Consider the following 16,090-nt stretch of genomic DNA (forward strand, 5'->3'; position numbering starts at 1 on the left):
GGCCAGCCCAAAGGGTACCTGCAAAAATAAAAAAGTAAGAGATCCATCGACCTCCTGCCAGCCGAGAGGCACAAAGGTTTTGATAGATGAGAGGGCTGGAGTTTCCTTCTGAATGAAAGGGGATGGACAACAGTTGGCTGGGCTGAAGTGAGGATGCAGGAACCGTTGAAAGCTTGGTTGCTGGGCTGAAGAAGGAGCACGTTGGCTGGGCTGGTTTTCCTGCTGTGGCTAGAATGAAGAAGGTAGGCGTTGGAGGTGGGAAAGCTCCACGCTCAGCCTCTTGCTAGCTGGGCTAAAGAAGAGGGCAGCCAGTGGTGTATCTTCTTGATGGCTGGTGCTGGAGAAGAGAATGGAGAGCAACCGATGGATCTTCTTGATGGCTGGTGCTGGAGAAGAGGATGGACAGCAGCTGATGGGTTGAAGAAGATGCAGTTTTGCTGCTGGACTGAAGAAGATGGGAAGGAGCTGGTTCTTCCTGCTGATGGGCTGAAGAAGGTGTGGCAACCTTTGAAAAACGCCAGATGGAGGAAGTGGCTGGCCCAGAAGGGAAAAGCTCCACCCCCTTTGTGAATCCCTTGCAATCAAAACCCAAGAAAACTCCTCAATCGGCCTCTCCCCTTTGGTTGTAGAAAAAAATCGTTCCCTCTTGGTGAATCCCCTGTGATAAGCACAAAAGACCTCCCTTTTCCATTCAAAACCCCCCTTTCTTTAAAGAATTTTCGGCCTCCTTAAAAAAAAACGCAGCCCCCCTCTTCTAAAAAAAAAACGCAACTCTCTACTTCCGTTACATTTTCTTTTTTTTGAAAATGTTTGAAAGTTTTGTAACTGAAATTTTGAAAATCCGTCGTTTTGGAGGTGGATGAAATCTTAGGTTTTTAAAACCATTTTGGGTTCATTTACCTAAGTTTTAGGTAAAAATGAATATTTTTTGGAAAGTTTGGTTGTGGCGCCGTTTTGGGGCTGTTTCTTTTAAAAAAAAATGAAGAGTAAATAAAAATAATAAATAAATAATAAAAATAATAAAATTAATTGGGAGATGCCACCTCATCCAATTTTTTAAAATTCTTTTTGAAAATAAAGTTTTATTTTGTTTTAGCAAATCTTTTATTTTCAAGTGGAGTGCCGCAAGTGTGTGGGCCCACTATTTTAGGACATAACATAAAAAAATAAAATAAAAATAAGAAAATAAAAAGAAGAGGAATTTACAAAATTGGTGCCATCTTCGGGTGGGTCCCGCTTGAAAGTAAGAAACTTACCTGGGAATCTGAGTATGATGCTAGTTCAAAGGCGGGTCCCGCTCCATTTATTTGAAAATACGAGATAAAATATTATTTGTTTTTCAAGAATTTGGAAAATTGGCTTTTCAGGGCAAAAATATGGATAAAGTAAATGTAAAAAAAAAAATTGTAAAGAGATTTAAAATCTTTTTGCAAAATTTTTGAGATAAAATCTTTAAAATCAGTATCCAAATATCCAGATTGTTTTCCTAAAAAAAACTTTTGTAATTAAAAAGTCCTGGGGGTAAAATGGGAAAAATTGGTAATTTTGAATACCCAGGGTTTTAAAAATCAATTTGAAAAAGTTTAAAAATCAAATCTGGATGGACAATTTTGAAAATCAGGAGTTCTGGATCTCAAAATGACATGTTGTGCAGTGAAATGATGCAATGCTATGCAAAGACATGTTCTATGAAATGTCACTCTGAGCTCGGACTTGGAAATTTTAGCTTTTTGTCCAAAAAAAAAGGATTTTGAAATTTTGCCCTTTGAAGATGTCTCTGAACCTAAATATGGAAATTTTGAGGCTCAATAGTGAAATTTAGGACTTTCTGCAAGGTTCAATCTTGGAAAATGACCATTTTGCCCTTCATGGGTTCCGGAGAACCGAAATGGGGTGATTGAGGGCAATGTCAGGGAGGTGAGTGAAAATTTGGGGTGTTTACACACGTGCACCATTTCGTTAGAGGTAATTAATCCTAAGTTGATGATTTACATCAATGGCCATAGTCAGGATGTAAACAAAACTTAGTATTTTTATCTTTTACAAAATAACACTGGATCCACACTGGATTCTTTTAAAAAATCATCATATTTTCTGTAAACATTTTTTTTTCTTTTATTAGAATTTAATCTAAAATTAATTCAATATATATACCAATGACCATAGTCAGGGTATATTGAGAGTTAATTTCATTTTAAACTCTATAGAAGCACCCAAATATGTTTTATTCTTCACTTGAATTTAAATATAGATCATTATATAATACATTCAATGACCATAGTCAAGGATGTATTATATTTTCAATCTTATTTCAATTCATGTAAAGAATGAAATATGATTTTCAAAATCCAATTTCAAGATTCTTTAAATTCATCTCATCATTTAGGATAGAACTGCATCATATTTTCAAAATTTCTTTTTCAAAACTCCAAGTGATATAAATATCTTCTTCAATCAATCTTCAATTCTTATAAAATCTAATTCATCGTTTCATTTTTTTCAAATTCTATTTCATTTTTCAATCTCAAAGTTCAAATTTAACTTTGAGATTTCAAATTCATTCTATATTTAAAATTTCATTTCCAAAACTCCAGTCCAATTTCAAAGTTCAATCTAAACTTTGAGATTTCTGATCCATCTTCTGATTCAAAATTTGAATTCGAAGTCCAATTTGACTTTGAAATTCATCTGTATATCCCAAAAATCCAAAATTCTAAATCAAACTTCAAAGTTCAATTTAACTTTGAAGTCACCTTCTGTTTCAAAATCAAGTTTAATGTTATCATCTTTAAAAAATAAAAACCAAAGTTTGAGATTGATTCTGAATCTCAAAGACTTGATCCTTCTTAAAATCCAAATTCAGTCTGGGTTTTTAAAACCCAGATCCATCTTCTTTAGAATTTCAAAGTCCAAATCCAAAATTAGAACCCGATTCTACTTTGGATCTCAGACTTCAGATCCAATTCCATTTTAGGATCTAGAATTCAACTTCCACTTGGGATCTCAAACTTCAGATCCAAATCCATTTTAGGATCCAAAACCCAATTCTACTTTGGATCTCAGACACCAGATCCAGATTCCATTCTAGGATCCAGAACCCAGTTCCACTTTGGATCTCAGACTCCAGATCCAAATTCCATTCTACGATCCAGAACCCAGTTCCACTTTGGATCTCAGACTCCAGATCCAAATTCCATTCTAGGATCCAGAACCCAGTTCCACTTTGGATCTCAGACTTCAGATCCAAAATCCATCTTAAGATCCAGAGTCCAACTTTATCTTGGATCTCAGACTTCAGATCCTAAACCCATTTTTAAGATCCAAAATCCATTCCTAAGTCTGGATTACAAATCCAATTCCATTTTCAGATCTCATCTAAACTTCCCATATCCATTTATATTTTTTTTTACTATTTGGACTTCTCAAAATCCATCCTGATTTCAAAACTTTGAATCTAAAATTCATATATCACTTCAAATTTCATCTCCTTCTCTTAAAACCAGGTTCAAAATTTAAAATTCAAAGTCAATTTCTGACTTTGAAAAATCATTCCTTTTCCTTTTACCTCAGCTTTAAACCATTCTTTTTAAAAATTCAAAGATTTATTCTTCCAAACTCTGATTATTTCAAAAGACTTAGGATTTCTCTAATCTATCTCAAGTTCTAAGTTAAATTTTATCATTCAGAAGATCATTTCTTCACTCCATTATCAAGTTCATCCCAGAATATTTGGAAATTTTCAAAACATCTTTCAAAAATAGCATACATCCTTGCATTGCACAAGCATGATTCTTTGTGCATTTTAGATCTTTAGGATAAATTCTTAGAAGATATTTAGGCAAAGCAAAAGGCATAAATTCAATCCTTGGTTCGATTACCCCTGGTAAAGGCGCCAGGAACGGTCGAACCTTGTACCGACAAGCAAATCCCGTCTCTCCATTTTCCCGCGATATTTTTAAAATGGAGGCGAGTTAAATTTCTAAATATTTTCAAATTAAGGTCAAGTGAGACCCTGCAAAAGAGTTCATCTTCTCTCTTCTTTTCTTTTCTCTTCTCTATTCTTTTCTTTCTTTTATTTTCTCCCTTTAAAAAGGAGGAAAATAGAAGTCAGAAAAAAAAGAGAGGGAAGAGAGAGAAACCACAAGAGAGGAAAAATTTTGCGATGATCACAACACGTTTGTGTTTGTCTTCCAAAATCCTCAAGATGCCTGTTATGGTGACAATTTCATCCCTGGAACTGCTATGATTTAGGGTTTTAAATTTGTGATAGATTTGAAACAAAAGGACTTGGAAACCAGCATCTCCCTGTATATGTGTACATATGATCAAATATATTCAATTTGTACATCTTATATAACACTCACCTGCCATAACCAATGTTGCAGCTTCCTGCTAATCAATGAATTTCAGACAAAGAAGCTTGTTCAGGTAAAATTTTCAAACTAACGGCCAATGGCATATCTTATTTAGTAGCAATGGCTGCTATTGTTGTAACTGTTGCTTCAACATGGTGGGCTTCCTAGGGTCTCTTTACTACCTTGCCTCTTTTGTTGTTATATGATTAACATCCCTTCAATAGATAGACCTCTTTTGTCTAACTATCGATCCCAAGAAAGAAAGGGAAAAACAGATTCTTCTTGAACTTGAATTATCATTGAAAGTATATATCTCCATTCACCTATAGTCGTCAATCCCTGTAGCAAAACTCCAGCTTCACACTCGTGTACCATTTCCTCACCCAGCCATGCTATTGCATCTCCTATACACCAGCCTTCGCCTGCTGCCAACTTTTGCAAAAATATCACAGCACCATTTGCTGTAATATACACAACATTCATGATACCACCACTTATTTCCTTCACAAATGCACATTTCATTTTCACTACACTACAACCATGTTATCACAGCTCCACACAGCACAGGGCATTGTTGTCGCCACCCTGTGTCTTGCTCATAGCATCCTTTCACCATACGTTGTACATCATCTTCTTCACTTGTTCATTATTACCACAGAAGCAGCACGTTTGGCATGATTTTCCCACCTAATGACCATAACCTACAGCAGTGCTTGGCACTGTTGTAGCCTTTTATGTGTTCACAGCAGTGCCAAGACATTCCTAGGCGTTCCTTCCCCTTCAGGCGCCTACAACAATGCCAAGCATTGCTCACTTACCTCTACCAGCCACCCCACCTGCATATTTTCCATCTCAGCATTCCTGATATCCCCTGCACCCAACACTTGTTATAAACCCCCATAGTAATATCACCCTTCTCACCTATAATTGCTATACCACATGCCCATCATTTACTACACTTAGCATATATCATAACCATCTTCCCACCTCCAGCCTGTTGTACCTCCTTATGACAGTCACAACAAATAAATTCCAGCATTTTCATCTTGTTATAGCCCCTACCATCATCATCATATTAACAACCTATAACACACTATGCTGCATCATACATTTGCGTCCATAAAATTGATGTGGAATCACCTGTGGGGAAGCTTGCCACCAATATTTGGCTATAATCATGATCGGATGACAAAATTAGCAGCTTCAAGAAACCTTCACAATGGTTCCTGTGCTATATGCAATATATCAACCTCAAGTGGAGGTTAGCAAATAGGGTTATACTGATTACAACGATCTCATGTTGTTTCACTGTTACAGCCTCCACTCACACTCTAAATGTAACTGCACTTTAGTGCTGATGCCCTCAACATATTACCCATCTTCATGCTACCTTCTACAGCTCCACTTACTCACATGCCTTCATAAATGCATAGCCTTTCTCCTCCCCTTTTCCATCATCAACATTTATATATAGCACAGGCATCTTTTCATTAATATTGATCATGTATATATCACTTTCAGCATGATTTTCTCCTATATTTCTATACTTTGTGAATATCATAACTTGTTAACCCTGTTTTGCAGGATTATAGATTTTTCTCTTTCAAAGATAGATGTTTTTCCATCCTTTCATTAGCTTTCATTCTCATCTATCTACACTAAATACATGTTATATATGATATATATATAGATATATGCATGTATATATATATGCACATATACATATATATGTATATATGTATACGTATGTACCCGTGTATATGTAAGTACATGTATAAGCTCTCATGTATATATATATATATATATATATATATATATATGTATATATATAGGTATGTATGTCATTTTCCATCCTTTTCATCATATATATCTTGACATATGAGCATTTCACCATTGATTTCCATGTGATGTGTGCGATTTCTTTCTGTTTTTCATATTAATCAAGTGTTTTGCAAGAAATATATGGAAGGTATCATCATTGGGAGTTGTAAATTCAATTTTATGTATTGTAATAGTTAGATCCTAATGAGAATTTACATTTTCTGTTTTAGATAGAATGAATGAGCATTGTAAATTTTATAAATTGCCTATTTTCATGCTTTTTGCCTTTAAGTCTCAAAATCTCAAAATGGTGAAACACGAATGGCACGTGCACCATTTCGTAAAAGGTAATCTATCCTAAGTTGATGATTTACATCAATGGCCATAGTCAGGATGTAAACAAAACTTAGGATTTTTATCTTTTATAAAATAACACTGGATCCTTTTCAAAATTCATCATATTTTCTTTAAATATTTTCCTCTTTTATCAGGGTTTAATTTTAAAGTAATTCAATATATATACCAATAGGTCATAGTCAGGGTATTTTGAGAGTTAATTTCATTTTAAACTCTATAAAAGCACCAAAAAAATGTGTTTTATTCTTCACTTAAATTTAAATATAGATTATTATATAATACATTCAATGACCATAGTCATGGATGTATTATATCTTCAATCTTATTTACATTCATTTAAAAGAACGAAATACGATTTTCAAATCCAATTTCAAAATTTAAATTCATTCATCATAGAATTGCATCATGTTTTCAAAATTCTTTTCAAAATCCAAGTGATCTCAAATATCTTTCTTCAATCTCTATTTCAATTTATTCTTCTATCTTATTTAGATTTCAAATTTCAAAGTCCAATTTGACTTTGAGATTTCAAAATTCAATTTTATATTAAAAAATCCATCTTCAAAGTTCAATTCAACTTTGAAACCTCTGATTCATCTTCTGATTTCAAATTCAAAACCAAGTTTATCTTTCTCACCTTCAAAATTCAAAATCAAGGCTTGAGTTTGATCCTGAATCTCAAAACTTAACCCTTCTTAAATTTTATATTTAAATCTGGGTTTTCAAAACCCAGATCCATCTTCAAAAGTCCCATTTGGACTTTCAGAATCCAAATCCAAAGTTAGATCTTAAACCCAACTGGGATCCAGATTTCCAAGTACAATCTCCATTTTGGATCTCAGGCTTCAGATCCACAATCCATTTAGGATCTAGAATTCAACTTCCACTTTGGATCTCAGACTTCAGATCTAGAACCCAATTCTACCTTTTGGATCTCAGGCTTCAGATCCACAATCCATTTAGGATCCAAAACCCAATTCTACTTTGGATCTCAGACTTCAGATCCAATTCCATTTTAGGATCCAGAACCCAATTCTACTTTGGATCTCAGACTTCAGATCCAATTCCATTTTAGGATCTAGAATCCAATTCTACTTTGGATCTCAAACTTTAGATCCAATTCCACTTTAGGATCTCAGACCTCAGATCCAAATTCCATTTAGGATCCAGAATTCAAATTCCATCTTAAATTCTGGATTTCAAAATCCAATTCCATTTTCAGATCTCATCTGAACTTCCTAAATCCATTTCTATTTCTAAATACCATTTGGATTTCTCAAATCCATCCTGAACTCCAACTTTCAAATCAATCCCATTTCTCAATCCTATTTAGATTTCCCAAATCTCTTTCAGATTTCAAACTTCAAAGCCAGAGTTCAACTCCTTTTTAGATATTCATTTCTTTTCCTAAACCCAAGTTTAAAATTTAAGAATTAAAGTTTGTTTCTGAGTTTGAAACTTCATTTCAGCTTCAAATCATTCTCTCTCAGAAATCAAGATTTATTCTTCCAACTCTAAATTACTTCAAAGACTTAGAACTTCTCTGATCTATCTTAAAATTCTAAGTTAGATTTTATCATCCAGAAACCATTTCTTCACTCCATTATCAAGTCTATCTCAGAAAACTTGGAGATTTCCAAATCATTTTTTCTAAAAGAAGCATACATCTTTGCATTGCACAAGCATGATTCTTTGTGCATCTAGATTTAGAATAAGTTGGATTTTACAGGCGATTCATCAAAGATTTTACAGGCGGTTCATCTAAATTCTAAGTTGGATTTTACAGGCGGTTCATCAAAGATTTTAGCTAAATCTCTCGACCGCTTTGTTCATTATTAGAAAAGGATCAGCCCTTTGAGTTTAGTGATGATTGCATCAAGGCCTTTGAGATACTCAAAGAAGCCTTGACCACTGCACCCATTTTGAGACCTCCGAATTGGTTGCTTCCATTCGAGATTATGTGTGATGCTTCCGACTATGCTATGGGGGCCAGTTTAGGACAAAGAATTGACAAGAAGGCCTATGTGATATACTATGCAAGCAGAACTTTGTCCGATGCTCAAATGAACTATACCACGACAGAGAAGGAACCACTCGCAGTAGTATTCACTTTGGATAAATTTAGGTCCTATCTTCTCGGTTCGAAGGTGGTCGTCTATTCTGATCATGCTGTATTGAAGTATCTTCTTAGCAAGAAAGACACCAAACTGAGACTCATCCGATGGGTCCTGCTACTACAGGAGTTTGATCTCGAGATTCGAGATAAGAAGGGAAGTGAGAACGTAGTAGCAGACCATCTCTCTAGACTGATCATGGAGACCACTCAGGATCAAAGACCGATCAAAAATTCTTTCCCCGATGAGCAGATTATGGCAGTTGAAACATCGCAGTTACCCTGATTTGCAGATATTATGAACTATCTGATTTCGAGGCAGATCCTTGAGCATTGGAATAAGAATGAACGAGAGTGATTCTTATCGCAAGCGAGATAGTATTATTGGGATGAGCCAGAGTTGTTCAAATATTATGCAGACCAGATCATCAGAAGATGCGTCTCGGAGGAGTATGAGTCCATCCTCAGTTTTTGTCATCCATTAGCCTGTGGAGGGCATTTTAGTAGTAGGAAGACAGCTGCAAATGTTTTGCAGTCTGGATTTTTTTGGCTGACACTCCACAGAGATGCGCATGAGTTCTACAGAAAATGCATTTGTTGTCAGCAGACTGGGAACATGTCCAAGAGGGATATGATGCCCTTGCTCCTGATTCTGATTATAGAGATTTTTGATGTTTAGGGTATAGATTTTATGGGCCCATTTCCGCCATCATTCAACAATTTGTATATCTTAGTGGCGGTTGATTATGTGTCCAAAATGGGTCGAGGTTGTGGCAACCAAGACCAATGATCATAGAGTTGTGCTTAAGTTCATTAAACACAATATTTTCAGTCATTTTGGTGTGCCACGTGCGATGATAAGTGATGGTGGCAAGCATTTCAGAAATGTGCAGGTAGCTTCTCTTTTGAGAAAGTATTCTGTCAATCATCGGTTCACCACTCCTTATCATCCACAGACCTGTGGATAGGTCGAGGTTTTAAATAGGGAAATCAAGCGGATTTTAGATAAGAAAGTTCGCCCGGATTGCAAGGATTGGTCCCAGTGCTTAGATGATGCACTTTGGGCATATAGGACTGTATTTAAAACTCCCATTGGCATGTGCCCGTATCGTCTTGTTTTTGGTAAAGCATGTCACCTCCCTGTCGAGGTAGAACACAGAGCATACTGAGCAATCAAGAATTTTAATTTCGACCTCACTCAGGCTGGCAAAGAGCGATCATTGCAGCTCACCGAGTTAGAAGAGCTCAGGAATGATGCATATGAGAATGCCAAGTTATATAAAGCTCGCACTAAGGCATTTCATGATAAACACATTATCAGAAAAGTGTTTGAGCTGGATCAGAAAGTTTGGTTGTTCAATTCTCGTTTGCATCTATTCCCAGGTAAATTAAGGTCAAGATGGGATGGACCTTACATCGTGAGAGAAGTATTTCCACACGAGGCAGTGACATTATTTGACCCACAGACCGGCGGCACATTCAAGGTAAATGGGCAAAGACTGAAGCCCTACATTTCAGACACCTTACAGGTTGTTGAGTGTGAAGTCTGGGATCTCACGAAGGAATAGGATCTGAGCAGAGGAATGTATCATATGTAGATAGTAGATTAGTTTTGTTTTTTCAGTTTTAGCATTTGCTTTTGTTCAGTTATTTTATTTTCATATGAACTTACACTTGTTCTGATTCATGCAGGTTTACCTAATATTCAATGTGTGAGGATTAGTTACAAGGTACAAAGCACAACCTTCAAAGAAGACCATTGACCAGATTAGCAGAAAATTATGTATTCATATATGCATAGGGTGATGCAAAGTCAAGTCAATCATCAACTTCATAGGCCCAACACATATCAGGTTGTATCTATCCTTTCTCCCATATTTATTTTGTTGATCTTTAGTGTGCATTTGCATTGCATGTTTACATATTTTGTATGCCACTAGGGATAGTGTCATTCAAGCATGGGGGGGTGGTTTAGATGCACACTAAATTTTTTTTTATGTCAGGTAGCTAAAAACTCATAAAATTAGGTCATTAAGAACAAGTTTGTAGCATATATGATTGTTTTTGGCATAATCTAACAATTTAGAATTTTTTAAGCCCCATGTAAAACTTTTCTTTTGATCTGATAAAAAAAAGAGTAGTTATTTATGAGAAAATTCAAAGAAAAGATAGTATTTGAATGTTAGAGAGTTTTGAATCACTTTAGTATAAGTATGCACACTATGTTTTGTGGAAGAACTAAGCAATTGAAAGATGTTTAGAAAGATGAGCTTAAAAGAAAAGAGCAACGTTTAGTTGTTGATGTCTTCACGATTCCAAGTAGTGGAGCTTAGACACAAGTTGAAGTGTTTGAGTCTCTTGGCGAAAAGGATAACGAAGGAGATCATCTTCTTGTCTAGTCGATATCTGTGGCCTATGTAGTTCGAGCAAGTAGAGTCTGAAGGGTGTTTTACACCTGATGCCCTAAAGCCATCTGGTTTGGGAGCCACCGATTCGAAAGCTTGTTACATGAACTTCATAGAAAGCCTAAGAGATAAAGACATTGCACATGATGAGAAGAAGACTATACATAAACTATTAAAATAGAAGGTCTAGTGACTCGAGCAATTAAGTCTAAGGGATACTCTGTATCTGGTGCCCTAAGGTCGTCTGGCCTGGGAGTCACAGACCCAAAGCTCGTTACATGGGTCACAAAACTGGATATTTGAAATAGTGCTCAAGTGAGAGGAATTGAAAAAAGGGTGAAAAATTGAAAATCAAAAGAAAAAGAGTGAGCTTAATGAGGAAAATTCATTGCTTAGGAATGATTGTGAAATACTGTGCAAAAAATATACAAGTCAGGGTAAATGAATAATAACATGATAGTCCTTGACTTTCTGAGAAAAATCATAAATAATTACAAGTTTAGAAAAGTGAAAGAAAAATGTTTTTACTGTGGTAGCATAAGAATTCTAAATTTGTTATGAGAGTGTACATTACAGGAAATATTTGCTTAAACTGATTTCTTAATTGCCTAATATTTCTGAAAAATCATTCTTGCATGACATTGATGTTTGTGGGTAGCATCTCTGCAAACCCTCACGAGACCTTACTCATCCACTGGGGGAACCCTGGGGTTTAAAGGGCTTGTTGCATGTGCTAAATGCAACCATGATTCCTACGAAAGTGAGTTAGAATTTTAATTGGTTAGTGCATAGTTGTCTATTTTTTTCCAAGTTCATAACTCAGTTAGTTGTTTGTTAAGGGACTAACAAACATTCAAGCATGGGGGTTGTGAACACCCCAAATTTTTCAAAATCTTTTAAATATCTCCTTTTTGCCCCTGATATCATTTTCTGAGCAATTGAACCACTTTTAAATCTGAATTCTAGTTTATTTCTCAAGTTTTACTGAAATTAAATTCGTTTTATATGTTTGACACGATTTCGGATCCAGATCCATTGTCCATATCCAAATCTAAGTCTCATTGTCCAACTTTTAAATTAAAATTATAGAAAATACCAAGAATAGTTTTTAAATAGCTCGGACAGTCCCTCCGACATCCGTTTGGATCCATCATGTTGTATTTCTCGATTCGAGTTCCAAAACTCGAACATTTTCTCAAAACTCGGGTCCAAACCCATTCTTCTGAAGAAATTTCCTCGAAATGGTCGGAAATTCTCAGAAAAATACTTTTGTAAATATTTCTCAGAAAAATACAAAAAAATTAGTGTTTAATCTTTGTTTTCTCGTAAAATCCTAGATTTTTATTCCAAAAATATAAAAAAATGAAAAATAACACAAAAATCAAAAAATTTGGAAAAAATTAAAGAAATCAAATGGTTTTTAAGCTTGAAAGAGTTGAACTTTGCTTAAAACCCTCTCTTGAAAGCCCTTTTTGGAAAATTTTTAAAAGGGACCCCTCCTTGGGAATTTTAGGAAAATGGCAACGGCCATCCTCCCGCGCACCCTCCATCGCCTTCTCTCCCACTGGATCTCCCTCCACCCTCCATCCTAAACGAACTCCCCCCTCTCTTGTTGCCTATATAAGCAGGCATCCCCTGCAGTGAAAGGGGGGGCTCCGAGGAAGAAGAATACCAAAGGCACCTCTCCTCCTTCGATTAAAGCAAAGAATCTGGTAAGAACCTCTCCTTTCTTCTCTGTTGTCATTTTCAATCTCTTAAATTCCTCGGTTTTGCCCCATTAACGCATACCCTGTAACCCCGATTTGCATATAGCAATGTCGGCTTACATTGTGCAATATCAAGGGAATGATCGATTCCAACAAATTTATTTTTTTTAATGTTTCGTTGTTTCCTTTATGATTCCAGCCGATAGCTGATTTTATCTTGTATGATTTTCTTCACTATTCCAATTTCATATCTATTCTGATTCTAAGTCACATTCGCCTCCTTATCTTTGAGTTGTTTCTTTCCTGTTTTAATTTATTTTTAGTTTCTGCTTGATGCTATATTTTAATTTGTTTGTTCAATTCTTGCTGTGATCCACGCTCCGCTTCATATCCTGGAGTTGCTTCGTTCTCTGCTTTTATATCAATTTCAATTATTATTTTACTTCATGTTAATCTACTCCAATTTTTTTTTCTTTCCTTTTTTTTTTCTCTTGTTCGATTCTTGTTGCGGATCATACTTTGCTTCGTGATCACTTTTTTTTTTCTCCTATTTTACTTTTGTTTTGGATTTCTATCTATTTTTTTATTTCTATTTGGCTTCCAGATAGCCTTGATTTCTATTAATGATCTCTCATTAATTCCCTGTTGTTCCCTTCATTGTTTTCTGTTTTCAGGGTAACTGCGCATCGTACATAATTTCTTAGTTACCCTATCGATTTTCTCAGTTTATTTCAAATCTATAATTTATGTTTCATTTACTGCTTCACGTGGTGCGTCATATTGTCTGGAACTGATACAAAGGATCGTGTTGTTAAACTCTATGGCGCAGAAGGTAATATGAACAAGATCATTGCCATTGGTCATTGTGAGCCTGAGGTTTGAAATTCACCTCTATCCCAGACCTTCATCATCATCCACTTGTTGCCACCTCCATGAAAACCACACAGCATGTGCACCGGTCCCCTCTTACCCAGTATCTTTATCTGCTTAGCTATGAATTGCTTATTCAATCTACAGAGAATCGGTTATCATAAAAGGTTAGCTATGAGTTCCAGGATCAAACACAGTTCAATTAGGTCGTTTGCAATATTTTTGATAATCATAATCCCATTGATATTCATTTGTTTCATAACTTTACTCTAAAAATAGCAAATGTCATTGTTTTGTCTAGTCTGAATATGCATTCTTTCCTTTTCTTTAGTTGATTATCCTGTAATGGATTTTCTTGTTTACTTTTATTTTATTAATTTATTTAGTTGATTATCCTGCACATGGGAGAGATGGCTTGAGGCTCATGACAAATCCCAACAGGTATTCGTCTCATTGTAAAATAAGATTTAAATAGATCTGGTTTTAGAAAATGTGAATGGCCATGGTAATCTATCCAGACAACTCGTCAGGTCTGTTAGTATAGAAGGTTAATCTGACCTAAAAGGGTGCCTGAATCAGCAAAGTATTCATATTGTTTGGATACGGTGACACAACAGGTATCAATAATTCTGAGACCTAGATAAATTGGTTGCTTCAGCCATTGCAGATAATGACATCACGTGCCAATATTCATCTTCCGTCACTTATGCTTGGAGCATTGTTGGCGCATATGTGACCATCTCCAGAATCTGCAATTTATTTTTCCCTGTTGTCCAAACCACCAACTAACATCGGTTTCTCTCTGTATAAGGAAGGATGTATCGGAATTTCCTCAAGGAAGAGCAGTATGAAGGGTGTCTCAGATCAGGTGGATTTTCCTTTTGTGCATGAATATTAATGTAACGAAGGTGAACAGGGCACTTTTTCAAGTTGAAAGTCTGTGGCTGTTCCTACATGAAGTCGAAGATTGGTGCATATAGTCATAAAAAAAAAGTGAATCCAACGTTGCATCTGTAGGCAGGTTAGCATTTTTTTTTTTTGGGTTAGTTGGCTTGTATTCTCTGAAATTTCGCAGTCACGAAGAAGCTTTTCACCCTCTGTATTGCCACTTGATACAGGATTGGCTTGTTTCATTATAGTAAATGATTTGCAGCAGACCCTCTGCTATATATCATTGCCACACTGGCACCCCATCTCGTACTCTCTCATCATCCAGACCTACTTCCATATCCATTGATGTATTCCACCTAATCAAGTCATCCATCTCACATATCCACAGTACTGGCGTGTGTTACTGCATGTTTTCCCTTTGCATCATATTACTCACCTGTCAGATCCTCATTTGCATCTTTTCACCATTCACATCAGCAACTCACTTCATTTCTCATAACTTTAGCTATTTCTCCCACTCCAGCACATACCGCACTCACTCTACTGCTATAGAACACTGTATCATCACCTCTCATTTTCCCCTGTCGGTACACTGTATACCTTTCCACTATTACCTGTTGCATGTCACTTTCACAATATTTTCATATCTCCCTATAATTTCACATGTAGCATCATACCCTGCATCAACATACCATCACATATCCTTCATGACTTTACTGTGTATATCTATACTATTTCTATATGTACCACATGCATACATATTAGGTAAGTATTCATTAAATATATCTCACTGTATACATACAGTAAGCACACCCATTAAACACATCCCCACTATGCATCCATCCACTGTTTGCCCATCACCTCCATAACCAATCCTCACTACTCCACCTGCTGTAGGCACTATGCATATGCCATCCACCTGCAAACTGCAATATCCAAACCACTATACCCATCTGCAGTTTCATCGCTGCAGCACATGGTTTTTACCTTCACAGCCCCTACACTCACCTGTTGTAAGTTACAATCATACCCCTATACTAATTTTCTACTCATCACTCATGCCAAACCCACCTGTATTTTCCTGCTAAATGCATTGTTCACCCATGCTCACAGTTGCATTCATATGTCCTTCTCTGCACAGGATTTCACTGTCACTTCCACTTCCTATATTCACATACCCATTTGGATACTCACCTGTGCATCTTACGGCAATCATACTTTTTAGCCAGCTTCACAGCGATCATACAGTTTTTCCAGCAGCTGTGTGTTGCCCTGCCACCATCCATCCATACAGCTTCCTGTGTAATCATTCACTTACAATCACCTCCATCTACATATCCCATAACATTTCAGCACTTACATAGTCGCACTTACAATCTTGTTTCAATTCATGTAAAGAATGAAATACGATTTTCAAAATCCAATTTCAAAATTTAAAATTCATTCATCATTTAGGATAGAACTGCATCATATTTTCAAAAATTCCTTTTTCAAAACTCCAAGTGATGTAAATATCTTCTTCAATCAATCCTCAATTCTTATAAAATCCAATTTATCCTTTCATTTTCAAAT

The sequence above is a fragment of the Nuphar pumila genome, chromosome 6, assembly GCF_984573655.1.
Source record: "Nuphar pumila chromosome 6, dmNupPumi1.hap1.1, whole genome shotgun sequence".
NCBI lineage: Eukaryota > Viridiplantae > Streptophyta > Magnoliopsida > Nymphaeales > Nymphaeaceae > Nuphar > Nuphar pumila.